The sequence below is a fragment of the Macaca thibetana genome, chromosome 12, assembly GCF_024542745.1.
Source record: "Macaca thibetana thibetana isolate TM-01 chromosome 12, ASM2454274v1, whole genome shotgun sequence".
Taxonomy (NCBI): Eukaryota; Metazoa; Chordata; class Mammalia; order Primates; family Cercopithecidae; genus Macaca; species Macaca thibetana.
Window position 1 is genome coordinate 68,713,103 of NC_065589.1, and position 26,935 is coordinate 68,740,037.

The 26,935-nt window shown below is 36.1% G+C and overlaps 2 protein-coding genes across 3 annotated transcripts in view; one reads left to right on the forward strand and one right to left on the reverse strand.

The window, feature by feature from the left end:
* SP9 (Sp9 transcription factor) overlaps positions 1–26,935 on the reverse strand; it is a 921,284-nt gene that overhangs the window by 127,080 nt on the left and 767,269 nt on the right. The window lies entirely within an intron of this gene.
* OLA1 (Obg like ATPase 1) overlaps positions 1–26,935 on the forward strand; it is a 170,517-nt gene that overhangs the window by 38,528 nt on the left and 105,054 nt on the right. The window lies entirely within an intron of this gene.

Genomic DNA, 26,935 nt, shown 5'->3' on the forward strand with positions numbered 1-26,935 from the left:
TTGCTTAGAAAAAAAATTGGAAATTATGTATACTTGGGATATGAAAAACAGCATGTGATAGGTGCCAGATTAATGGTACATAAAATTAGTCATGTATCAGAGAGGGATAGAAGTTCTAGAAATAGTTTGGGTCAGGTTATGTAGATACCAGGATGAAAATGCAGAATTATTTTTATGAGGAGTAGAATGTATTGATTTTTGTGCTGGCAAGTGTATAGCTTCGTAAACGTTTCAGGAAATGTATTAGATTTGAAGAAGACTAAGATGGGTGATTAGTGAAAACATTGTTTTATTTGTTTATTTATTTATTTAGAAGCTGGGTCTCATGATGTTTGTTGCCCAGGCTGGTCTCGAATTTCTAAGCTGAAGCAGTCCTACTGTCTCAGCAGTAGCGGAAACAACAGTCATGCACCACCATGCCCAGAGAATGCATTGTTTTAACAGTCCAAGTTAGAGGCCTCAAAATAGAAAGGAAGGGACAGACTTGAAAGACATAGACATGAGTATAGAGTTGATGGTAGTGTTTTTACTAACTTTATGCAGTTTTTGTGTATTGTCCATTTATTTGATGCTCTGAGACATTAAAGCTATTGTCCTTTCTGCCAAAGTTCTGAGAAAAGAACCTGACTAAAGGAATAGATAAGAAGTTGTGTGTGTGGAAGTTGGTGATGGATATGCATGGAGGAGGGAGTACAGATACATAGAGTGAACAGAGCACAACTTATGCTGATAGTAACATTTGTGAACATCAGGTTTGGTGGGAGAGCTTTGATTAAGAGGGAAATGTATAATCTACTCTCAGCTGTTAAAATTTTCAGTTTGACTCCTGTGTACTGCTTTGCTCCCATCACATGGTAAATTGATATGGGTGACCATAAAAAAGCTTTAACACTGAATTTGGTTTTGAAACATCTTGGACAGACCAAGCCCTATATTCTTCTGAGGTGAGAGAAAGAGTCATGAATAGCAAAGAGGTTGCTACATGGTATGTTGTATAGCTGATTAGAGAGGCTCATTTTCAGAGGCGCATTTTTCAGAGGGAGGAAAATTCATACTTTCCCTTTTTGGGGCAAAGAAGTTGAGGGAAAGTAGGAATATAGGCCTTATAGTAGACCCTTGACCTTTTCTAATTTAATAATAATGGTTTGGACTATTTTTAAGTGATTCTGAAGATACAGGACATGAAATTTACTTGTAATTTTGCTGACCCATGAATTTGAATGGCTAGAGCTCAGAGGCTAATTAGCCAAGTGATCATAGCTGATGATTTTATTGTTTTCTGCGCATCCTTCTCCCAGCAGTAACATCAACTTTTTGCTGTATTTATAAAGTCATGGATGATAAAGGTTATAGGTGAACTGTATTTATGAGCCTTAATGTCCTTTGCAAATCTAAATAAAGTGTGCAGATTTTGGAACATAGAAATGTATTACAGTCGTCCCTTGCTGTATGTAGGGAGATCAGTTCCGCAACTGCCTGTATTTTGCATCAGGCCAATACTGTATTTTCTGTCCATGTTTGGTTGAAAAAAGTCTGTGTTAAAGTGAACCTGTGCAGTTCAAACCTGCGTTGTTCAAGAGTCAACTTTACTTATTTTCTCTCACAATGATATTTGCAATGTTAGACTTAAGTTTTTTTAGCCAATAATTTAATTTCTGTTTGATTTTACTTTTCAATCTTTATTTTCCTTAAAAGAGTCTATTTTAGTAAGTAGAGCATATCAATTTTTTGAATAACTGTACTGTACTGGTTTTGATGTCACTCTTTATTTTGAAAAATCTATACAGTTTTATAGTTATTAGAAAAATAATTCCGTCTCTTGCCCCCGTCTCCCCAAATGTGATACTCACCATTGACTGATTTCACTTCTCCCTTGGCCTTCACCACTCATAGGCTGGTCTGACAAGTTCTTAAGGAAATAGAGCTAACATCAATCGATGTAGGTGATTTTTGTGCAAATGGTTAGAATTTTTGGCTAGGAAAAATAAAAGCCCTTATCCTTTCTCCTTATTTATTAATGGCAGATGTGACTTCATTCTGTTTTATATTACTGTCCCTCTGTATCTGTTTGAATTTCATATGTTTAAATTGCTCAGGGCTTTAAAAATAAGATTCCAGAGAGCTACTTTAGTTTTGTTACGGGTGTTTGGTTAAAAAGAGATGAAGGTGGCACTGATGAAAAAATAGTTTCTAAGTTGCCTTTTTAGTTTATATGGAATTGTAGCCCTTAAGGCATTACAACTTTATTGAACTGCTAAATGAGAAGGTAAAAATGCCTTCATTTAATTGCTGCCCCCCCAACTTAGGTTAAGTTAGGTGTTGTTTATATGTCTTGTAAATCACCTTTAGTAACCATGACCATAAATTACTGTTTTCAAGAGCCCACCTTCCTCCCCAGTAAGCACATCATTTAAAAGTTTTAAATGAGTCACACATTTTTGCCTAGACACAAATTGCCAATATAAAGCTGTCTTTGATTGTATCCTAAAATAATGGAGTTTTTTCCTTGGGTCCTGTAATTTTCTTTTTCAGCAGTATTTATTAAATTACTCTAGTATTGGATTGCAGTAAACAATCTGACCAAAAACCATATGTTTTCTTTGTTTCTTCAGTACAAATTCAATGGGTTAAGTAATTATGCAGTGGTTCTCATCTACATATACAATGCATTCTAATAACCAACTTCTGTTTACTGTGGAAAATATTGCAGCAGTAGGAAGCAGTTCCTTCTACTTTGCATTGTAATACTGTATGAAGCTGTGCAATCTACTGGCTATTTACAATTTAATTGCATGAATATATCCTTATATTCATTCATGGTGGTCTTATATCTAAGTGATTGGTGATTGAGGCATTTGTATTTTTTTCTGGAATATCTTTTCTGACATGTTTTTGAAGGTCTTGTTTCCTGTCCTCTCTGCCCAAAATAGCTGACTGTTTGGGTTCTTTTAGAAACTCTCATATCGAAATTCCTTAGGGATGTGAGGGCAACGTTTAAGGTGCTGGAAAATCTCTTGATCTTTAATGATCAGTTTTTGTTTTGCTTTGTTTTGTTTTTTAAGAGATGAGGTCTCGCCATGTTGCCTAGGCTGTCCTCAAGTTTTGGGGCACTAACAATCCTCCTGCCTCAGCCTCCCGAGTAGCTGGGACTACAGGCTTGTACCACTGTGCCCAAGTTAGTGCGTCAAGTTTGAACCTCATTTTTCTTGTCAGAATGCTGTCATTATAAGTTAAAAATGTAAGTATTGAGACTGACTTGGTTTTGAAAACAAAGGCATTCATTATTATATGTAACTTGAATGAATGAAATCAGTTGAGCATTTGTGTTTTATTACAGTGAATCTTCATTTCCTTATAACCTGTCCTTTTGCAAATTTTACATTGATGCCTTTACTGCCTTTACACCACTCATTGCATGCCAGATACAGTTTTTCTATGTCAGTGACTTGTAATTTTGAGCTTATGACTTGGTAGTACCACTTGCTAGCCCTGAGAGTTGAATGAAAGGCAGGGCTATAGGGCTCTAAGGCTCTACGGGCTGTAGGCTGTGTTGCAGCACTGGTCAAAATAAAAGTTTTCTTTCTCTGCATTGGTAATGTCAGGGCTTCCCCTCAGAATCCCCAGACTGTCCATGTGCCTGGAATTTGTTTGTTCAGGGCCATGGTGTCCCCCTTGACTGGTCCATCTGCTCCCACTCCAACTCTGTCTTTGCTGTCGTTGCTAACTCTGTGGCAGGAAGGAACATTACCTGGTTGTCCTGGACTTGACTGACTCAACTCTTGCCATAGTATAGTACCTAAGGAAGACCCCATTGAACCAGCAGAGATTTAGATATTTTGTACTTCTCACAGGTAAGAGGTTGGGTCAGGGAGGACGGTCTTGTTCCTCTTCCCTAGTTCCTGAGATGAAAAGGACAACTGTATCCACCTTCTGTTCAGTTCAGTTGTGAAGGTCTTCTCTTTCATTCCAGGTTGCCAGATGAGTAGAATAAAAAACTAGGGATTACTTTATAGATTTCTGGGAATAGTGTTTTTTATCTTCCAATTAACTCAATGTTCAAATATGTTTTTTAAAAGTATTAGGTGTGAAGGTGCAGGGCAGGTGTCTTGAAATCTTCTCTGCCCATTTTCCTAACTTGTTTTTTTCCGCCATTTTTGTATATATGGGCTGAATTCTGATTTGTGTATTGTAGGTAACAATTTCGTTTGGGAAAGAACTCTAAATTGAAATTATTTTGAATATCATTTTTAAAACAATTGAAGCAGTGTTATATTCAGGATAACAGCTGTACCAGGGGTTGATGACTTTTAAAGAACTGAGGAAGATATACCAATAAGGAAATTTACTATACGTGATAATTTTATTTTTTTATTTTTATTTTTATTTTTGTAACAGAGTCTCGCTCTGTCACCCAGGCTGGAGTGCAGTGGTGTGATCTTGGCTCACTGCAAGCTTCACCTTCCAGGTTCACGCCATTCTCCTGCCTCAACCTCCCAAGTAGCTGGGACTACAGGTGCCTGCCACCACGCCCGGCTAATTTTTTGTATTTTTAGTAGAGACGGGGTTTCACCATGTTAGCCAGGATGGTCTTGATCTCCTGACCTTGTGATCCGCCCGCCTCGGCCTCCCAAAGTACTGGGATTACAGGTGTGAGCCACTGCGCCCGGCCACCTATGTGGTAATTTTAAATGTAGAACAACAATCTTATGACTTTAACACCATTTTAGATATGACCTGCTGTTTATATACTTATAGTGCAATAATGGGAAGGGAATCAACTGAGTAATAGGGAAGGGAATTTATTAATGTTAGGGGGCCAGAAACTTTATGGTGATATCATTTGATTCTCCTAGGAACCTATGAATTTCATATTATTACCCCATTTTAGAGATGAGGAAACTGATTCTCAGAGAATTTAAAAATTTGTCAAAAAATCACACAGCTGCTAAGTGGCAGAATCGAGATTTTTAGCAAAACTTCTATCTTTCCTGCTCCTGTATATCTATTTCTTAAAGGTGTTTTTTTATTAATATTATATCTTAAAATATTTTTCTTGTTTTGGAATAGCTTTAATATTAATAATAGCTTTAGTGAAGGAATAATATTTCATTGTATCAATGGTGTATGATTTATCATTCTCTAATTGTTAAGACAGCTGGATGTTTTCAGTTATTTTGCTATTATAGGTAACTCTTTAGTGAGTGACTATCCATTTATATTTTTACCTTTATTAAATTTTTCCTTATAAAATTTTATTGGAGATAAATTAATGAATCAAAGATTAGATTTCTCTTTTAGTGGCTCTTGTTATATAATACCATGTTGATTTCCAAAAGGATTTATTAAATTTGCTTTTTAAAAATAATTACTGGCTGGGCACACTGGCTCACGCCTGTAATCCCAGCACTTTGGGAGGCTGAGGCGGGTGGGTCACGAGGTCAGGAGTTCAAGACCAGCCTGGCCAAGATGGTGAAACCTCGTCTCTACTAAAAATACAAAAATTAGCTGGGCGCGGTGGTGTGTGCCTGCAATCCCAGCTACTCAGGAGACTGAGGCATGAGAATCGCTTGAACCCAGGCAGCAGAGGTTGCAGTGAGCCGAGATCGTGCCATTGCACTCCAGCCTGGGCGACAGAGTGAGACGCTGTCAAAAAAAACAAAAAATTACCATACTCCATTTAACCAACTGTAAATATAAAATTGTACAGCATACATAAGGAATAACTTAAAGTGTATGTATCTCAGTAAAATAAAATAACAAAGCATCTATTTACCCTATCTAGAGTAAAATGGAGGAGCTGGGGAACCATTATATGGAAACAGCTGGAGAAGGCCCAAGAATAGAACTGTTTCTAAAGCTGATAGAGCCTGGGCACAGTGGCTTCTGCCTGTAATCCCAGCAGAGGCTGGGAGGCTGAGGCGAGAGGATCGCTTGAAGCTGGGAGTTCGAGATTAGCCTGGGTAATAAAGCAAGACCCTGTCTCTTTAAAAAAAAAAAGATGTTAGCTAGACAGTAGTGACAGTAGTTAGGAGTGAATGCACTTGAATTTGTTAGGGTGATGGTTTGTACCTGGTTTGCTGTAATTGGCAGGGTGTTGCAGTTAATCTTTACGAATTGAATTTGATGTAAATTAAGGTCAAGCTATAATTTAAATTTGAATTTTAATTCCTCTTTGTTATAATCCCTTTCTGTTCTCATCAGCCTTTCTTTGCTAACATTGTAATTCATGGTGAGAGAATTTTAAAGTTTGCTTCATTTGATTTAAGAAGCATTAGGACACTGGCCTATTTTACTTGCAAATAGAAGGTTTATACTGAATATTTACATACAAGGATCATTATGTTTTAAACGTCACTATGTTTTTTTCAGTAAATGACATGTTAGATCGCATTTTATTAAATCTAGAAAAGAGGACAAAGTTGATGTTATTTCAGATAGTACAGTTACAGATGGCTTCTGTGAAAATATGTGCACATTTATGCACAGTTGACCCTTGAACAACATAGGGGTTAGGGATGCTGACCTCCTGCTCAGTTGAACTGTGTGTAACTTCTGACTACCCAGAATCTCTACTGTTGAGCAGAAGCCTAACCAATGACATAAACTGTTGATTAACACATATTTTGTATATGTGTTATATACCATATTCTTGAATTAAGCTAGAGGAAAAAATATTAAGAAAATCATAAGGAAAATAATTTACAGTACTGTACTTCTGATACCATAGGTTTGTATTATCTGTTTACAAGATGAGTCTTCTGAAATGGCAGCAGCCACAGCTGTAGATCTCAATCTACGGTCCCTATTAAGTGGACTGTCTAATCTATGGTCCAATTCAACATTTTCTTGTAAAGTCATGACATTTCTCTGCTTCTTGGGAGCACTGCCAGCATCACCAGTGGCACTTGGTATGGCTCCCATGGTGTTATTCAGGGTTTACAGTATAGCACTAAACACAATGAAAAAAACACAAGAACTACAAGAGATCACTTTTTACTGTAATACACAATTTTCTGGAGAGATGAACTGCTCATGGGAAGATGATTAATGTCTCACGGTGTTTTAAGCGGATACGCGCAACACTCAAGCTCATCCCAACAGCAACAGGAGGTGGCTGTGAAATTATTATGGTAGTACAGTATGGAGTACAGTTAATTTTATGCAGTTATGATTTCATACTGCTTCTTTATGTTTACATTTCTCCCAACTGTGAATGGTGTCATGTAACAATCTTAAGTGCGCATGTGTACATTTCGATAAATTTTTAAGTTTTTATAATTTATATATATTTTATGTTAGTAGACGATAGACTAGTGTCTGCATATTTTTATGCATTTTTGACACACCTAACTGTAAACATTTTTCAGTATTTCTAGGTTGCCAGGTTCATCTGTGAGTTTTTTTCAAACTTGCAAATCTTCAAAAATTTAAAAATATGTTTACTGAAAAAAATCCACAGGCAAGTGAACCCTCTCAGTTGAAAGCCATATTGTTCAGGGTCAATTGTATTATATTTCTATGTCATTTTTATAACTACCCATATTGGCTAAACGCAAAATGGTAGCTTACCTTTATTGGACTGATAATGATATCCCTTAATAGTTGGTAAAAGGAGCTGTTTTACCCAGCGTTTTCCCATCATCTTCTTTCTTTCCCATTGCATGATATAAATGGTAACAATGTACTTTTACTAGAGGCTTTATTTATTGAGGATTAATGTGTTATAAGCAGTATAATAAAGGCTTAATTATTACATCTATTACCTCTCAAGATTTGCATGAAGTACACACTATTATTCCCATTTTGCATACTAAAGAAACAATTCTAGTGCTTTGTGGGGGCTGTGACGGGAAGATCGCTTGAGTCTTGAAGTTCAAGGCCAGCCAGGACAACATAGTGAGACCCCCCTTCTCTACTAAACAAAAAAAAAATCATCCGGGCATGGTGGCGTGCGCCTGTAGTCTCAGTTACTTGGGTGGCTGAGGTGGGAGGATCACTCAAGCTCAGGAATTTGAGGCTGCAGTGAGCCATGATTGTGCCACTGCACTCCAACTTGGGCATTAAAGCAAGACCCAGACACTGTCTCTTAAAAAAAGACAGGCGAAGTGACTTGCTCAAGTTAGTAAATGGAAGAATTGCGAGTTTAATCTAGGATCTGTGACCTGAAACCCATCATTTTAACTTCTCTCATATTGTATGCTGTGTGCATTTTTAGTTAATTGACTATAACACTCATGGTTACATGCTTTAAGCCTTTAGTCTCCTCTACCTACAACCCATTTACTTGAGAATATCTTCGCATTCTCTTTTTGAACCTAAAATACTCATGATGATACTTTGATGCTGACAAGTAGTTCTAGGAATAGAGGGCAGAGGGCAAGAGAGATCATCTTTAGTCAGACAAGTTGTAATTTTGTTTGGTTTTTAAAGGTAGGTGTTTGGTGTAGGTTTCTTTGAAGGCAATTTATGTGTGGTGAGGGGAATATAGTTTACTTTAAAAAGTAGGTGCTTACTATTAATTGGTATCAATGAATCAGTATTTTCTATGGAATTTAAACAATTGTATTTAAGGGTTACAAGATCTCGTTTTTACCAAGTGAGGATTCCGTTGAAATGCTTTACTGTTTTAAGCCTCCTCCCCTTACTCCTTGGAGATGTGGATGGGATTGATTAAAAAAAAAAAAAAAAAGGAATTATATTGATGTTTTCTTTGGATAAAGTTGTTAAAATAATGAGTTGATTCATTAGGGTCCTCCAAAGGTAGATAATGATGCTTTCTGATTTCTTAAAAGCTCCTGGGTTTAAACATTTGTTATGTTTCCATCCATTGCAGTTATCCATATTGATATTCCAGTTGTTCCAAGGGAATCTCTTCAAGTTGGTTCCTGAGCACTTTTGATGCCACATTAGTGGTCTTTGATAGCTTTCTTGCTGTCTAGTATGACCTCAAGGGTGTTCCAGGCCTGTCTTTTTCTATCCTTCCCAGGTCTGGAAATAGCCAAATGTCCAAGGAGCCTTGGTTTCTTTCTCTAACTGCTATAGTCTTTCTCACTCAGCTATCCTTTGTAGCTCCTTAAAAAATGTATTTTTATAAAAAAGAATGTAACTCTTCATCCACCTGTCTCCCTACGGAAAGATAGAAATATATCTTGGAAGAAATTGGTATTAATAGCCTTCAAAGCAATGGTTCTCAAATTTTTTTTATCTCAAGACTCTAAAACTTTTAAAATTATTAAGGGCTCTCAAAACCTTGTGCTTTTGTAGGTAAATGTCAGTCGGTATTTACCATATTAAAAATTAAAACTAAGATTTTAAAATGACCTATTAATTCATTTTAAAACCATGGTAAACCCATTATATGTGTACATAATATATTTTTTGAGAAATGATTACATTTTCTAAAACAAAAATATTTAATGAGGCAAGTGGGATTGCTTTTTTTTTAAATAAATTCTTTAATGTCCAGCATAAGAGAAGACAGCTGGATTCCTATATCTGCTTGTACATTTAATCTATCACTGTATGTTGTTTTGTTTGAGATATATAAAGAAAACCTGGTCTCAGATATGTGGTTAGAAAAGGGAAGAATATTTTAATAACCTTTCAGATAATTGTGAATATTCGTCTTTGCTACTACATCAAAACTTGACAAATAGTATCTTAAAAGTTAATCGGAATGTGGAATCTACAACTATAACTGTGAACATTCTGTACTCAAAGTCCCTTAGTCTATCTTGTGCTTTGAATGACTCTTTTACTCCTTTGGTTGTTTGGAAAATACTGATTCTTGGTGAGTGATACAGATCTTCCAAAGACACCTTATGTGATACAGTATCAAAAAATCAAATCTGTCGATATCACCACAGATCTCATCAGAAAAGTCTTTAAATATTGGGACGTTGTCAGGCTAACAGTGGCAAATGCAAATTTTCAAAAATTATAATTTTTACTTGAAAGCCTGTATCCTGCCGCCTCCCAACCCCCTACTATCTTGCCAGGTCTTATTAACTAATACTTGACAAGGAATGGAGCATTGGCTGTGTTTGAGCAGCTGCCCCCTGCTAGTGTGTAATTCAGGAAATTGGGAACATGGGAATGTTTTTGGGTGGTATGATCTGTGTCTGCCCTGTCCTGAGCTTTCCCCTGGTGGCTGAGAGCCTGAATTTTATAATTTACAAGAAAATGGCTGCCAGATACAAAAGATTAAATAACCATAGTTTGAATGTCAGTTATTTTTTCACATAGAAATGGTATTCTACAAAAAAGTGGGTAGTTCAGTTTGCAACCCAAATGCTTTCCTTTGACAACCATTATTTTGGTGTGTAGCAGAAACATTTTATGCATACTTCTGTTACCTCACCCAGCACATTAAAGATGTGTACCCAACGGTTGAGATACAATAAAATTAATAGCCCTTACTGGACTCATCAAGGACTTCCTTAGGTGAAACTGGGATGTTTATTTTTAATTGTGATGAATACACGGACCAAGTACAGTATGACCTTGATTCATGCTAAGATACTAGCAGTTTTTCCCACAATTACTTTTGTACCATGACTACTAGTGTCAATACAGTGAAAAAGGCAAATAACATCTTAATATTATGAAATTACATATATGTAAAAAAATATATATATATATACACACACATATATATGTATAGAAATTTTGAGACAGAGTCTCACTCCATCACCCAGGCTGGAGTGTAGTGGTGTGATCTTGGCTCACTGCAATGTGTGCCTCCTGGGTACAAGCAATTCTCGTGCCTCAGCTTCCTGAGTAGCTGGGATTACAGGTGCCCACCGTCACACCCAGCTAATTTATGTATTTTTAGTAGAGATAGGGTTTTGCCATCTTGGCCAGGCTGGTCTCGAACTCCTGACCTCAAGTGGTTTGCCTGCCTTGGCCTCCCAAAGTGCTAGGATTACAGGCATGAGCTACTGTGCCTGGCCTAAAATAATATTTTGACCTGGAAGACTCCCAGGGGTTCATGGACCATACTTTAAGAACCCCTGCTTTAAGTTATTTGAAAATATCCAGAAGCCTATATTAGTCTTTATTAATCTGCCCACTTTCTTGTTTTTAACTTGGATTTCTTCAGTTTCTACAAGTGCAGGTAAATGACATTAATTTAGAACTCAGTTTTACCATTTTTGCTTTGCAAGCATTGCAAGCATTGCATATAAAATTTTATTGCAGGCCGGGCATGGTGGCTCATGCCTGTAATCCCAGCACTTTGGGAGGCCGAGGCGGGCGGATCACGAGGTCAGGAGATCGAGACCATCCTGGCCAACGTGGTGAAATCCCATCTCTATTAAAAATACAAAAATTAGCTGGGCATGGTGGTGCGCCTGTAATCCCACCTACTCGGGGGGCTGAGGCAGGAGAATCACTTGAACCTGGGAGGCAGAGATTGCAGTGAGCCGAGATCACACCACTGCACCGTAGCCTGGCGACAGAGCAAGGCTCTATCTCAACAAAACAAAACAAAACAAAGAAAACCTTTATTGCAAATGTGCAGAGTTTTCAGCTACATGATCATTTTTGAAGACTGAATAGATATTAATATTTGGCTATACTGTGTCAATAAATTGAGTGTTAAATTTACACTCCAGAATTAAACAGTTTTAATGTGAGTTTGAGGTATTCCTTGCTTGTATTAATGTGACTGTAAGAGAAGTTGTAGATCACACTTGCCTGTTTATTTTTTCTTCATTTCTTAGTAGCTAATTCCATCCCTCTTCACCCTTTAAACTAGAGCAGTTGTCACCCTTTGAACTAGAACAGCTAAAATCACTTGAGAGAAATAAGGAGCCTTTGTGTATAGGAACATTTAGAGTTAGGGAAGTGGGAAGAATCCTTCAGAGTGTAATTCATTCCTAATCAAAATTTTCCCCCCTGGGCTTCATTGGAGTTGGGGGTGGGATAGTGAGTGCCTATGTGTCAGACTTTTGAAGTTTAATTTCATTCTGACTTGGAATTATTCTCATAAAAAAAAAAAACATCAAAACAACATAGCTTCTAGCGCTTTATTAAAAGGTTAAATCCTTAGGTGGTGGTGGTAGTATTGGGGAACGCTAGTCATTCTGGACACTGCCATCTGTTTCAGTTTTTGCCATCAGTGAGAAACTGCCTCCAACACTGCTAGTTAATTAGGCCTTTAGAGCTTGGGTGTTTGTTGTTTTGTTTAGCTTCTATGGGGAGGTTTTCTCCAGCACTGAATAACAGTAGCCAGATATCAGTTAACCTATTTTTGCCTAAGTGTTCCATTATTGGAACACTAAGCTTGTGGGAGTTATTTATAACCTACTGCTCGAGGTCTTCTCCACGGTCTGATTTTTCACAAAAAAACCAACTTGCCACCTCTGGTGTAAATGGGTTAATAGGACAAATGTTAAAAAATATTTGAAAATATTGTAACAAATTATTAACCTATAGAATACACTGGCAACATATCACTACATTGGTAATATATCAGTACATTGTCTTACATAAACATTCAGCATTAATTCTAGTTTGATTCAGCTTCTTTTTTAGGTTGAGAATATTATATTTCCCTGTTTAAGAGTTCTTTTAGTTATTCAAAGATTATAGCAGATATTCTGACAGGGCATATTATAAAAACGTTGATTGTGAACATGTTAAAAGCTTCTCTTCAGTATTTTCTTTTTATAAACCACCTGTTGTCTTATGTGCATAGCATATACATTTGAACAAAGTGCTCATCACTTGTCAGCCATCAGTGGCAGCATAGAAATTACTTGTGGTACTTGCTTTGCAAGAAATTCTTTTGTATTTGTGACATCAGCTTTGTTTTATACAATTAAAGTATTACACGCTAGAATAATCTAAATTACAACCACTAAATGGTGATGTAGTTCTTCTTCCCTTGAACTGAATTTGTTTACTGAATGTGTGCAGCTATTGACTATTATTTAACACGACAGTTTCATAAAAATCTCTCCCTTATTTTGGTAGCAAATAAGAAGGTGGTTGTATTATTAAAGATATTTCTCAATTTTAAAATGTATTTTGAATAAATATTACATTAATCGATAAAATGTGGAAAATCCCATGTGTGTGAAAATCCTTCAATTATACAATTTGATTTTCAAATGAAATTTAATACTCTTAATATGATATTCATGATCACTTTAATAGTATTTTTCATTTTTAAATTCCCAGTTAAAAGCATTTTGTACTCATTTTAATTCATTTTCTTCTGTTAAAAGAACAAAATATAACTGATTAAAACTTAAGATTGATATTAGAATAAATATTTAGACTGTTAGATAACTTCTTTTATATTTGCATGAGCATTAACTCTACACAGCAAATCTAGATACTTAGAGAACCATACCAATGGATTCTAAGTAATTGAGTTTTTTTCCCTTTGATGTTTTGTTAAATAATCCTGGTTATTATTTATTTAAGTAAGTTAACAGTACTAGTATATTGACATTATTTGAGTTGACAAGGATTTTTAGATAATTATTTCAAAAAACATGTTTTGGGACTAATGGAATAAAATTACTCATTTAAAGTACGTTTATTATCTTGTACTTTGTAAAAAGCTTTAAGAATGTCACTGTTTAATAATAGGTAAAAGGTATATTTAGTTTTTATTTTAATAACAGGTAAAAGGCATAGTGTAAGGATGTTTTTTAAAGTAGCCAGTGGTATGCCTCTGCAATATAATTGGCTTGCTAAACCTCTATAATAGTTTGCATACAGAAGCTCTACATGAATTCAGTGATTAAAAAGCAGGAAACTACTTAAAATAAGACCTTTTGTTCTTTTTAGAAACAATCTAAATGGGAACTTTGTATTTGCAAGAACAAGATTTGGCATTTCTTTTTCACTGCTTGGTTGCTTTGATGTGAGTGGTATAGTGTAGTGGACATTAGTATATAACTAAATGATTAAATGAGTCATAAGATGGAACATCTGCCTGAGAAGGCCTTTCAGACAGCATGAGTTATGTTGTTGAAGTCTCTAATCAGTGCATCTGTCCCTGAGACTTCAGTTGGTACAAGGATAGTTTTCTATTTTGGATTAGTTACTATATGAAGACAGCATATTTAAAAAAATTTTTTTCATGCATGCAACTGGAAAATTTGTGCCTGTGATATTGGAATAAAAAAATTACAGCAGTGATTTTTTTTGAGCATAGTAATAAATAAAGGATAGCAATAAGTGTATAAATTTTAACTTTTATAAGACTTAAAGTGGTTATTTATGGTAGGATTTTACATTACAGACCCATAAGTCTTAATGTCTTACCTGAGGAAATATTCTTAGAAATAATGGTATTATAACAGGAGATAAATTCAGATGGAGGCTGAAGCACAGCAGGATTCAGATAGGATATTTAACTGAAACTGCAAACCATGTTGTGGGTCCCTTCCGATCTCGAATATTACCATAGTTTCAAAATTGCAGAGAGAGAGAGAGAGAGAGAGAGAGAGAGGAAAATATGAATATGCACGTTCATATGTTGTATACAAGATAAAAACTCCTAACCAAAAGCACATTGTAGAATACCAGAGGATGATGACATGGAGTTGTGGTAAATGTATGTATGTTTTATTCTTTATAATCAGCAAGTCACGGGAGACAAATTCTTGTGATCATAGTTAATTTTCACTAAAGGGTGCAATTGAAAGGAGAAGTTGGCTCTTCTTTCCTTCGAAAATTTATACCTAGCTGTTCAATTAAACTTTTTTACAAGAAAATAATGAGTGTAATTAAATGAGAATATGGGGGTTTGAATAAGAATTGGTACATGTTAATTTACATATTGGGATTTTTAAATCTTTGAAATATAGATCAGTCATCAGGAAATATTTTTATTTTAAAAAGCGGTTTTAAAAAGTTGTGAGGTCCTCTAGTTTTTGCCCTGGGGTGTAGAGAACTAGAAGGAGTATCACTCCCACCCTCACAATGAAAAGGAGCCTGACTAACTTTAAAATGTAAGGATATACAGTGCCTGTGGGGATGGAGGAGACATGAACACACACTCAACTTGGGTAAACACAATGGTACACCAGTGAGAAGAGTTCAGCTAGATTTGGGACAGATTAGTGAAGGTTGAGTCCATGCCAGCAAGAATTTGTGATATCCGTGAAGGCTGCAGAAACTGGGGGACCTGGTACCCTCTTGTATATTCCTTCTTCACTAGTGGATGGGGTAAGAATCTCAGGAGATGGGAAATGGGAAAGAGTCCCCAACAGTATGCGACGTGGCACACACCCTGGGGACAAGAACAGTGGTGACAGGTGGCTTCTCCCTTCTCTCCACTATACAACAAAAGCCGTCATCTGGGAACAGTGGAGTGGGAAGGAAGTAGTACGCACAGCAAGCCTTAGGGCCTTGATGAAATTCTGAAATTCAGTGCGGTTAGGGAGAGGAAAGTGCGTGCACGTGTGTGTCTACTTTGTCAGGAATATGCTGGGCCCGCAACTGTGGTTTAGGGCAGGAGGATAGATAACTGATAAAGCTGTATCCTCAAGACCCAGGTTGACATGTGACTAAGGCTGAGGCTTGCTCAGAACAACAGAGGATTGGTCTGGGTCCCCAACCATTTCTCACCACCAAACTAACAGGTTTCTAACAATAATTAACAGCTGCTGGGTGAGAGACAGGAGAGGAAGGAAGAATAGACAACGATTCCTGGTGTAAAGGAAAGAGCTAAACTCACAATAGAATAGACATTACTCTGATAAATTTTAAGCCCCATCATAAAAACAAGATATTTCTACAGGAGTTTAAAGCCTGTAGTATACTGAGGGTAACAGTGCTAACTTCAAACCCAGCCCAATTCCTAACTAGATAAACTCTAACCCTTCAGTAAAGCCTAGGAGAGGAAAAGACTTGCCCCGTTTTCGGCATTAAAAACTATTTAGTTTCTACTGTTGCACACAAGAGGATCAGCTTCCAACAACAACAAGAAAAACACTAGATGAATTTAAAAAGCAAGAAAAAACACACTCAGGGTTAAAGCAATCATTGAAACAAGCCTTAGATGGCTGGGCGCAGTGACTCACACCTGTAATCCCAGCACTTTGGGAGGCCAAGGTGGGTGGATCACCTGAGGTCAGGAGTTTAAGACCAGCCTGGCCAACATGGTGAAACCTCATCTTTACTAAAAATATAGAAATTAGCCCAGCATGGTGGTGCACGCCTGTAATCCCAGCTACTCGGGAGGCTGAGGCACGAGAATCACTTGAATCCAGGGGGCGGAGGTTGCAGTGAGCTTAGATCATGCCACTGCACTCCAGCCTGGGCAACAGACCGAGAACCCCATCTCAAAAAAAAAAAAAAAAAAAAAAAGAAAAGAAATAATGACCAAGAATTTTCCAAAATTAATGAGAGACAAAACCATAGGTCCAAAAAGCTCAAGAGAATAACAAGCAGGATAAATACCACACACATATGCTTGCACATGGACATGTAATATTCAAGCTGCTTAAAATGAGAGTTAACGAGAAAATCTCGAAGGCACCCAGAGAAAAACGTAGCATTATATATGGAGAACAATGATAGGAAGTTTATGTGATGGCTGACTTTTCATAATTATGGAGGCTAGGAGACTGTGGAATGACCCTGTTGAAGTGCTGAAAGAAAAAAACTCAGCCCAGAAATCTATACCTAATGAAAATATTTTTCAAAAATGAAACAGAAATAGTCTTTCATAGGCAAACAAAGGCTAGGAATTCATTGCCAGTAGACCTACTCTACAAGAAATATTAAAGCAAGTTATTTAGGCAGATGGAATAAATGAAGGAAAAAATTGATATTTTATGGTTAATTGTTCTGAAACAAGAATCAGCAAACTTTTTATATAAAGATTAGATAATAAATATAGGCTTTGAGGGTCATACAGTTTTTGAAACTACTCAACTTTGCAGTTGTCGTGTGAAATATGAATGAATGAATGAATGAATGAATGAGCACATAGCACATCTGAAGTGGTGTGTAGGCTGAGTATCTCTAAAAATTCAAAATTAAAATGCTTCAAAATCTGAAACTTTTTGAGGGCTGACGATGCTCAAAGGAAATTCTTGTAGGAGCATTTTAGATTTTGGACTTTTAGATTATGGATGCTTAACTGGTAAGTATGATGCACATATTCCAAAATCCAAAAAAAAATCCGAAATCTGAAACACTTCTGGTTTCAGGCATTTTGGATAAGGGATACTTATAATATCATTTAAAGGTGGACTCAGACTAATGAAAAATGTATGTGGTAAACCTTTAGACAACTACTGGAAGTTTTGAATTGGAGGCATAATAACAAATCTATAGAAGAGATAAAATGGAATTATAAAAAAAATCCTTAGCACAAGTCAGAGAAAGAGGAAGAAAGAAAGAATAGCTGGAACAAGTAGAAAATTCTAGCAAGATGGTAGATTTTAGTTCAGTCATATCAATAATATTATATGTGAATATTCTAAATCAGGGATTGACAAACTGCTAACAACTATTTTCATTTGTTTGTACACATGTGCTGTGATTGAGAAAACTCCTGGACTTAGAGCGCATCTAGAATTTAGATAGCCATAAACATGTGCATGAGGAAGAATTTAGATAATGCACGGTGTGGCCCACGAGTTTACTGGTAATTTTTTTTCAAGAAACCATTTTTGGTTGGGTGTGGTGACTCATGCCTATAATCCCAGCACTGTGGGAGACCAAGTTGAGAGGACTGCTTGAGGTCAGGAGTTTGAGACCAGCCTGGGCAACACAGTGAGACCCCATATCTACACAAATTTTAAAAAATAATAAGTTAGCCAAGTATGTGACGGGTGCCTCTAGTCCCAGCTACTCAGTAGGCTGAGGCAGGAAGATCACCTCAGCCCAGTAGTTCAAGGCTGCAGTGAGCTGCGATTGCATCTCTGCATTCCAGGCTGGGCGACAGAGTCAGAGCCAGGACCCTGTCTTCACAAAAGAAAAAAAAGAAAAAGAAAAAGAATTTTCATTTTAGGGGAAAACATTGACTTGGGTGAATGTGGGTAGAGATAAAAGGGGGCATTGTGTTTTAGACTTTAGGAACACTTTTCTGAAATAAAAGAGAAGGTGTTATTGTAAACACACGCTGAAGCTGTTCTGTCTTGTCAGTTTCCTAAATGACATTGGATCAGGAATTATTTTTCTGTATATACATACATTTTTAAGTATAAATTATATATTTATGTTGTACAACATAATGTTTTCGTATATGTATACATTGTGGATTGGCTGAATCAAGGTGTTTAATGTATACATTACCTCATATACTTGTCATTTTTTTGGTTGGGGTAACACTTGAAATCTACTGTTAGCAATTTTCAAGGATACAAATATAGTATTAACTATACTTACTATTATGTACAATAGAGCTCTTGAATGGATTCTTCTTGTCTAATTGAAATTTTATATCCTTTGACCCAGAGTTACTTTCTAATGTAAGAAGTTTTCAAAATTGATTTGTGAAACATAACCTATTATTAGATATACACCCATTATTCCTAGAGCTAAGGTATATTCTTTTCCTTTGGAATATTGCTGAATGTACTAAAATAGGAATGCTTCCACATTACTCTTTGATAATTACTAACGTGTGGTTGATCAAAATCTGTTCTTAATATTGTGCTTGTAACTTTCATGTAAATCATTTGAAGCAGTACTTACTGCCTTTGAAGGTAGAATTTCATATATTCAACATAGAAGTAACCCAATATTTGGAAATAGGTCCGTGTATTTTAGTCCCGGCTTCGTAACTTAACTAGTTTTGTGCAAGGAGTAGCATTTAAGCTTCATGAGTCTCAGTTTCCTCATATGTGAAATGGAGATGATTTTCATATTTGGTTTATAGTCATAATTAAATGAGATATATGTCAAATATTAATTACTAAGAAATACTATACAAATTTAAATCCAAAAGTAATTGTTTTGAATATATAATTACGTATGTGGCACAGAAGTAAAATAGACATAAAGGTATACGCTGAGAAGGCTTACTCCTTGTCTGTATCTACCATGTCCCCCTTCACGCCCACAGCATTTATTTTTACTATTCCTTATGTATTTTTCTGTATTTTCTTTATATAAACAAACGCAATTAAAATTTTTTTTTCTCTTTCCTAAATGAAAAATAGCCTACAATGTACACTGAAGTACCTTACTTTTGGCATTTGCAATCTCCTAGAGGGCCTCCACAGCAGCGCACAGTTCTTGTTTTCATTTTTCTTCTCAGATACGTTTTATTTCATTGTATGGCTGTAAGGTTGTTTATTGAGATCGTTCAGTATTGGTGGGTACTTGAGTGTTTTCCAGTTTTTTTTTTTTTTTTTTTTTTTTTGCTCTTTTTGCTCTGATTGTATTATAATGCCACAAGGCCAAATTCATAATTCAGTATATATGTCATTTTATACATGTATAGTGAATGGGAGATAGGTTTACAAAAATGGGATTGTTGGGTCAAAGAGAAAATGCATCAGTAATTATGGTAGATATTTAAGTTTCCCATTTAGGAGTTATACCATTTTTGTACTGCTACCAACAGTATATGTGAATGCCTATTTCTCTATGCCCTTGTCAGAAGAATGTGTTAAACCTACATATCTTTGCACTGAGAATTGATATGTTGGTATAGTTTTACTTTGCTTTTCTCATTATGAGTCAGTGAGACTGAACATCTCTTCATATTTAAGAACTTTTTTTTTTAATGGATATTGCCTGTTCATGTTGCTTGCCCCTTACTGTATTGTTCTTTCTTTCATTTTTAAATTTCTTAACAACTAAGACTTCTTTATAGATATCAGCCCTATGTTGTATGAGTTGCAGATATTTTTTCCAAGTTTGTCATTTGTGCTTTAACTTTCTTTGTGATGTCTTGTGCTATTCAAATTTCTTTTTAGTTGATCTAAGTTATCAGAAAGGTTTTCCTCAATCCATGCTTACAAAATAATTTACCTATTTCTTTCTTTTATGATTTCATTTTTTTCTTTGTAAATCTCTAATCCATTTACAGTTCATATGCACTGAGACATAGATCCTACCTTTTTATTTTTATTTGCAAACAGCTCTTTGGTTGTTCGATAATTTTTATTAAAAAGTATGGATTTGAGTTGCTTTTATCATATGCTAGATTCCTGTGAGTATTTGGGCTCATTTCAGATCTTCCTATTCTGTTTCATCAATCTGCCAATATATTAATTTCTTAATGCCACACCTTTTATATAATTAAGATATAGTAATACAAGGTGAATATCTCTTATCTGAAGTGCTTAGGATCAGAAGTGTTTTGGATTTTGGATTTTTTCAGATTTTGGAACATTTGCATATACATAATAAGATATCTTGGGTATGGGACTCAAGTCTAAACGTGAAATTTATTTATGTTTCATATACGCCTTATACACATAGCTGAAAGTAGTTTCATACAATATTTTTAATAATTTTGTGCATGAAACAAAAGTTTGTGTATGTCAAACCATCAGAAAGCAAAGTTGTCACTGTCTCAGCCACTCATGGGGACAATCTGTAGTTGTTTTGCATCACCATCCTTCCTGACTCTGAATTTATATGCTGCTGATTAAGCAGCCATTTTCTTACACTTATTTACATGTAAGTACTTAACAGTAAATGTAACATATCATTAATATGTGAAAAGATGATGTGTTCAGGGTAACTCAGCAGCACAGTAGCATCACCAGAATAGCCATGTCAGCTGTTAGACAACAACAACAACCAACAGCAGCAGGCTTTCAGTCTCCTTCTATGATGCTGTGTTTTGATAAAAAGGTTACTGTATACTGTATTTATTTATTTATTTAGGAGAAAAGAAACATTAGAGGCAAGTGAAGGACCAGAAAGTGGGTTTTCTAGGCATGAGGAGACATTCTGCTGGATGGTTTTTTAAAATGTTTGCTTCAGATCATCTGCCTCATTAACCATGTTTTTTTGTCTTAGCAACCTGTCTTTGATTTTATAAACTGACGTGATTCCTTGTTCTGTTATGAACACATGCTGTTCTAGTCCTTTTATAAGCCCATCACACATTTTCACCATGTGGTCTATATGTACTTCTGCAGAATTAATGTCCTCTCCATCATTGGTATTATCATGATCACCTTGATTCAGAACAATTTTGGCCGTTTAACCATTGGTCAATGAATGAACAACTGGAGCCTCATTATTGATGTTAAAAACTTCTTTGATATTCGCTTATTCCAGCTTGCTGACAGACTCTGAAGGTATATATTTTGCATATATAAGGAGGTCAGGCATCATTTTTTCTCACTGGACATACAGAATCCTTCACAGTCACCACCTTGTTCATCATCACTCAATATAGTCACAGGACAGAGGTTGTGTCTTTAGTTACTGTGTTCCAAGCATTGGCAACAGCATATGTGGCATCCTTCATGCTAAACTCCTTTTGAAAACTTTCCATACCCATGCCTCTGTTCACTGCTACATGCTATTTGAGAAAGTGTTTTTATATTTACTCTTCATTGATCTAAGGATACCCTGGTCACATGACTTAGTTAAAGAAGTCACATTGGAGGAAAGCACATGGCATAAACATTACTTTTGATGAGAATTTCAGCTGGAGGATGAGCAAAACAGTTTCCAAAGAATAGCAAAATCTTGTAGTTGTCATTCAGTCCAGCTTCCCTGCAGTGAGCATGAGCTACTGGTACAAAATGTTTGTGAAACCAATTAGAAATGGTGTCGGTGGTGATCCATGCCTTTTTGTTAGCATAATGGACTGGTAAGAAGTTTACTCCTTGAAAATAGCAAGGATGCAAGCTTTTGGCTCTCACAGCAAGTGTGCCTGCTGTATTAGCACATCCTAGCACAGGTATTCTGTTATTGGCATCCTTAATTCCTTAGGAACAGTCTTATTACCTGTAGTCAGTATCTTTCTGGGGCAATAACACCAAACAGTAGTGATTTTTCTCGAGCAATATAGACTTGTTCTGGCATCACATTTTTATCAGTGATGACCTTGGCAAATGTGTCAGTGAATTTTTCATTGATTTGTGATCAGCAGATGCTTTATCACCACAACATTTAAAAATTGAATGGAGTGTCTTAAATTTCTGCAACCAGGCTGTTGAGTATTCACAATCCCCTTTAATTTTTAGTTCTTCAGTAGATCTTTGCTTGTTTTTTGATCATATTATTAAGTGGCATGTGTTCACTGTGATACTGATGGATCTGCTTTTTCAATACATGATTGAGATCTCCATTTTTAGCTTTATTTGGTGTTTTTCTGTTTTTCATTAACTTCTGTTCATCACTTTTGGTATAGAGTGTCAACAGTTTATACCCTCGTTTCTTCATGTCATATATGGTGGACATTTCAACACCATGCTCTCCTGTAGGACGTTTCACACTTACACCACTGTTCAATTTCTCCAGGTCTTTCTGTGCTATAGATAAACACTTCCTTTTTTTCTTATCACTGTTAGCTGTAGGGGCATCAGCGGGCCTTTTTTTTCTTTTTTTTCTTTTTTTGACATTTTCAAGAATATTTTTACACCCCAGAGCACAGAATAAGCGAAAAACAAGTGAGTAATGCACATAGGTCTTGGCCTTATGTGGGAACATCAGCAGGGAACCTGTGTGTCCAGCCTGCACAACACATGCCATTTTATACCCTTTGTGGATGTGCTTGCATGGGGGAGTCTGGGTATGATCGGAAAAGATATGCCAGCTCAAGAGGGCTAAGAGGGTCTTTTTTTCTCTTGGATATGCTGAGTAAACTGTGTGCTGTGCACTTGCATTTTGACTGTGAGCGTCACAGAAGTCAGGTTTGGAATTTTCCACCTGTGGCGTCATGTTGGAGCTCATAAAGTTCTGGATATTGGAGCATTTTGGATTTCAGATTTTTGGATTATGGAGTTCAACCTGTATCTTGTCAAGCTTATTTCCTTTCATATTCAGAGTGTTTGGTCTTGTTTATTTTTTCCATATAAACTTAAGAATCAGCTTTCTTCAGCCTACAAGTAGAAATCTTATTGGAATTATTATTATGAAGACAGTACATTCATACATTAACTTACTTACATGTTTTGAATCTTCCCATTCAAAAACATGATACGTTCTTTTACTTGTTGAAGTATACTATTGGAGCATTTAGAAATGTGTTAAAGGTCTCTCATGTTGGTTTTGCATATCTCTTGTAAAGTTTATTTCTAGATGTCTTGTCTCTTTTTTGTTGATATTGTAAATGTGGTATTCTCTTGTGTTATGTTTTCTGATTGCTGTTTATATATGAAAAATACTTTATTTATTTATTTGAGATGGAGTCTTGCTTTGTTGTCTAGGCTGGAGTGCAGTGGCGCAATCTTGGCTCACTGCAACCTCTACCTCCCGGGTTCACTCGATTCTCCTGCCTCAGCCTCTCAAGTAGCTAGGACTACAGGCACGTGCCACCACACGCGGCTAATTTTTGTATTTTTAGTAGAAACGAGGTTTCACCATGTTGGCCAGGCTGGTCTTTAACTCCTGACCTCAGGTGATCCACTCGCCTCAGCCTCCCAATGTGCTGGGATTACAGGCACGAGCCACCGTGCCCGGCCTGAAAAATTCTTTAAAAGATCAGTTTGTTTGCGTAATTCTTTATTAAGTACTGTAGAGATTACCTAAGGAAAATGTGAAAAATATACTTTCTTCCTTAGTGACTAATATATAGGTTGAATATATAAAGCTTGTATGTTTGAAATTCTCAGACTACTTTATACTCATATTTAAATTATGCATTTCAGACTATCATTGGGAATTAATGATAAATCAGCATCAGTAGAATGAATGTATAAACTCAACATAGCAAAAGCCTTCCTGGATGAGGTAGGTTTTAAAGAAATACTTGAAAGATGGATAAAATACAGATGAGAGGAAATTGGATCTAGCACATTAATTCAGTGCAGGGGAATACTATGCAGGCTGTATTAAAGTGGAAAGCTGGCTGTCACACTACAAGTGAAAAAATAGGTTATACATGGAAGCATTCTGGTTTGTTTAACCAAAAAAAAAAAAAAAAAAAAAAGGCTCATAGGAAAAAAGTCTCAAAAAATAAGTATTCGAATGTTGACAGTGGTTATAGATTTCTAGGTGATTTCTTCTTTTGCCTACGTATTTTAATGGTGATTACTAGTTGTCCACCATAATCCATGCTCTCCTTCTTCTTGGCACATGGCTGCTCATCTTTACTACATTTTATTTCATTTTTTTTTTTTACTACATTTCCCAGTTTACCTTGAGAATATGTTTTTGTGTTTTCTGCAATGGGTTGTGAAAAGAATTGGTATGTGACACTTTTTGGCCTGGATCTCAAGACATTGTGCCTTTCCTAGTAGTTGCTCTTTTCCTTTTATGCTGTTTTAATTGGAAGTACTCAGACCATTCAGATGATGACAGTGCCTTAGAGAATAGCAGAGCCATGACTTGGAAAGTACCTGAATCTGTGAATGACTACAAGGAACGGGGAGCTGCTCCACCAAGCTGGACCATTTATGTTAAGATTGAAATTAAGGAGAAATAAACTTTTCTGTTTGTGAAGCCACAATATTTTGGAATCTCTTTTACTTCCATAGCCTTATTTACCCTAGCTAATATATCTGTATTTTCTTCATACATTGTAGACATACATATTACTTTATAATTTAAAAGAAAGCTACTTTTCAAACAACTTGAGAACATACTATGCATATGATGCTTAAACTTGCTTTTGTTGTTTAATATAGTCTGAATATCTTGCCCATTTTGTTGAAATAAATGTTTTATTTTGGAACAGTGTTAGATTTACAGAAAAGTTTTACAAATAATACATAGAGTTCTCATATACACCTCACTCAGTTTCCGTTACCTCTTATGTTATCATTTTACTGTGATACATTTGTCAAAACTAAGGAACCAACATTGGTATATTGCTGTTAACTAAACTCTAGACTTCATTTAGATTTCACCAGTTTCCACTAATGTCATTTTTCTGTTCCAGGATTCAATCCAGGATATCACATTACATTTACTTGTCATGTTTCCTTAGTCTTCTCTGTTCTCCTGATAGTTTCTTAGTCTTTCTTTATTTTTCATAACCTTGACATACTTCACTGTTCAGATATTTTATAGACTATTCCTTATATTGGGCTCATCTGATATCTTCCTCATGATTAGATTGGGTTGCGGGTTTTTGGAAAGAATATTTTAGAGGTAAAGTATACTTCACATCATATCGTGGAGTACGTGATAGCTACATGCCATTAGTGATCTTCCTTGCTTGGTTAAGGTAATGTTGGTCAGGTTTCTCTACTGTGAAGTTACTATTCTTTCCTTTCCATATTTTCTTTTGAAAGCAGGATAAACTTAGGCCACTTTCAAAGCAGAGGAGGAAACACTCATTTTTAAATGCTAAATTTAATTTGATAGATGTCAGTCTTCATGTTCACCAGACCAACATTGAATACTTGGATTTTTATAAAAAACTTTCATCCTATGGACAACTGAGCAGCCAGCATGGAATCAGGCTGGAATTTCCTTCTTTAGTTGCATGGAGTATAGCCTGCTGGTTGAGAACAAGAGAGGAAGAAATGAAATCAAAGAATATACCTGTGTCTCAACTCCAAAGCCCCAGTTTTTCTTTTGGTCATCTTGATTTGGAAATCAAAGCTAAATTCCTATCTTTAGAGACCTGAACATTTCTGATAGTATTAATGAGAAGAAGAGATATTGAGTACCCTTTATTGAGTTCCACTTGAGATCAGGACTCTGCAAGGCCTTCTACATGAATCATCCATTTAATCCTAAGAGGAAAGTACTACTATTATCTACATTTTACAAATGAGGAAACTGAGACTTAGATTTTGACTTGCTTAACACTTCCAACGTGTAAGTGGTAGCATCTAGATCAAAATCGTCGTTTGCTTATTTTTGCCCTCTTACACATCAGAGTACCACTAGTTCTACGTCAATGAGAACAGTCTAGTTATCAGAGGAGTATGGTATTCGATAGAGGGATAAGGTAGCTATTTGGGAGTATTGAACAGATAGCATGGAGAGATAAAGGCCACTAATGCTAAGTGGTGAATTCAGATTTTCCAACTAGGGTTCTCCCTTTTCCAACCTGGATCTTGTGTGCTCTGTTTTCTACATGTTTTCTGTGCCCTAGTGCATACTTCCTGAAATATCTGAAGCAACCCATGAGAGACTGAACTCTTCTGGTCTCAGTTTGGCTCATCATTGCACAGCTCATGGCTGGATTATCAAGTCTGGCTTTGCTATTGGCCAGCTCATTCTGATGCCAGTGGCCTACTTTCTGCTAACTTAGAGTCTTGGTATGCCAACACATTGTAACTAATCCCTCCCTCAGAACTGCACTTGTTGTATTTTTTTCTGGGAGTAAGTTATGTGCAGATACAGTAGTTATATTAGCCAAGATTGACCTTTTTTTTTTTTTTGCTGAAGTAGTGTCCCATTTTATTAAAGATGTGATGCTGGACTTTCAAAAAAATGGCATTTTTAGAGATTGTATGGAGCCACTTAACAGTGAAACTTTTGAACATTTTATTAACTGAGGCAGTACACACTTTTCAGTGAACTAAATTCTTTGACAAACAGTGAGATTCTGGCATTTATGGAAAACTTTTAGTTTAACTCCCACAATTAGATGAGGTAATTGGGGATGGAGTAACTGACAGTTTTGTTGTCACCATCAAATCAACTCAAAACATCTTGGATATTGCATGGCATCTTACAAACAGGATAAAAAGACAGCCCTAACCTGGAGAGACCTGCTTGGGAAGGTTGTTGATAAGATGGTGCATTGAGGGATGAAAACAGGGATTTTTTTTTATTTAGGAGAAACAAACATTATTTTCTGTCTGATAATTATGACCACAGTAATACATTTGTACTGTAGGTGAAGTGGCCCATTGCTGCCATA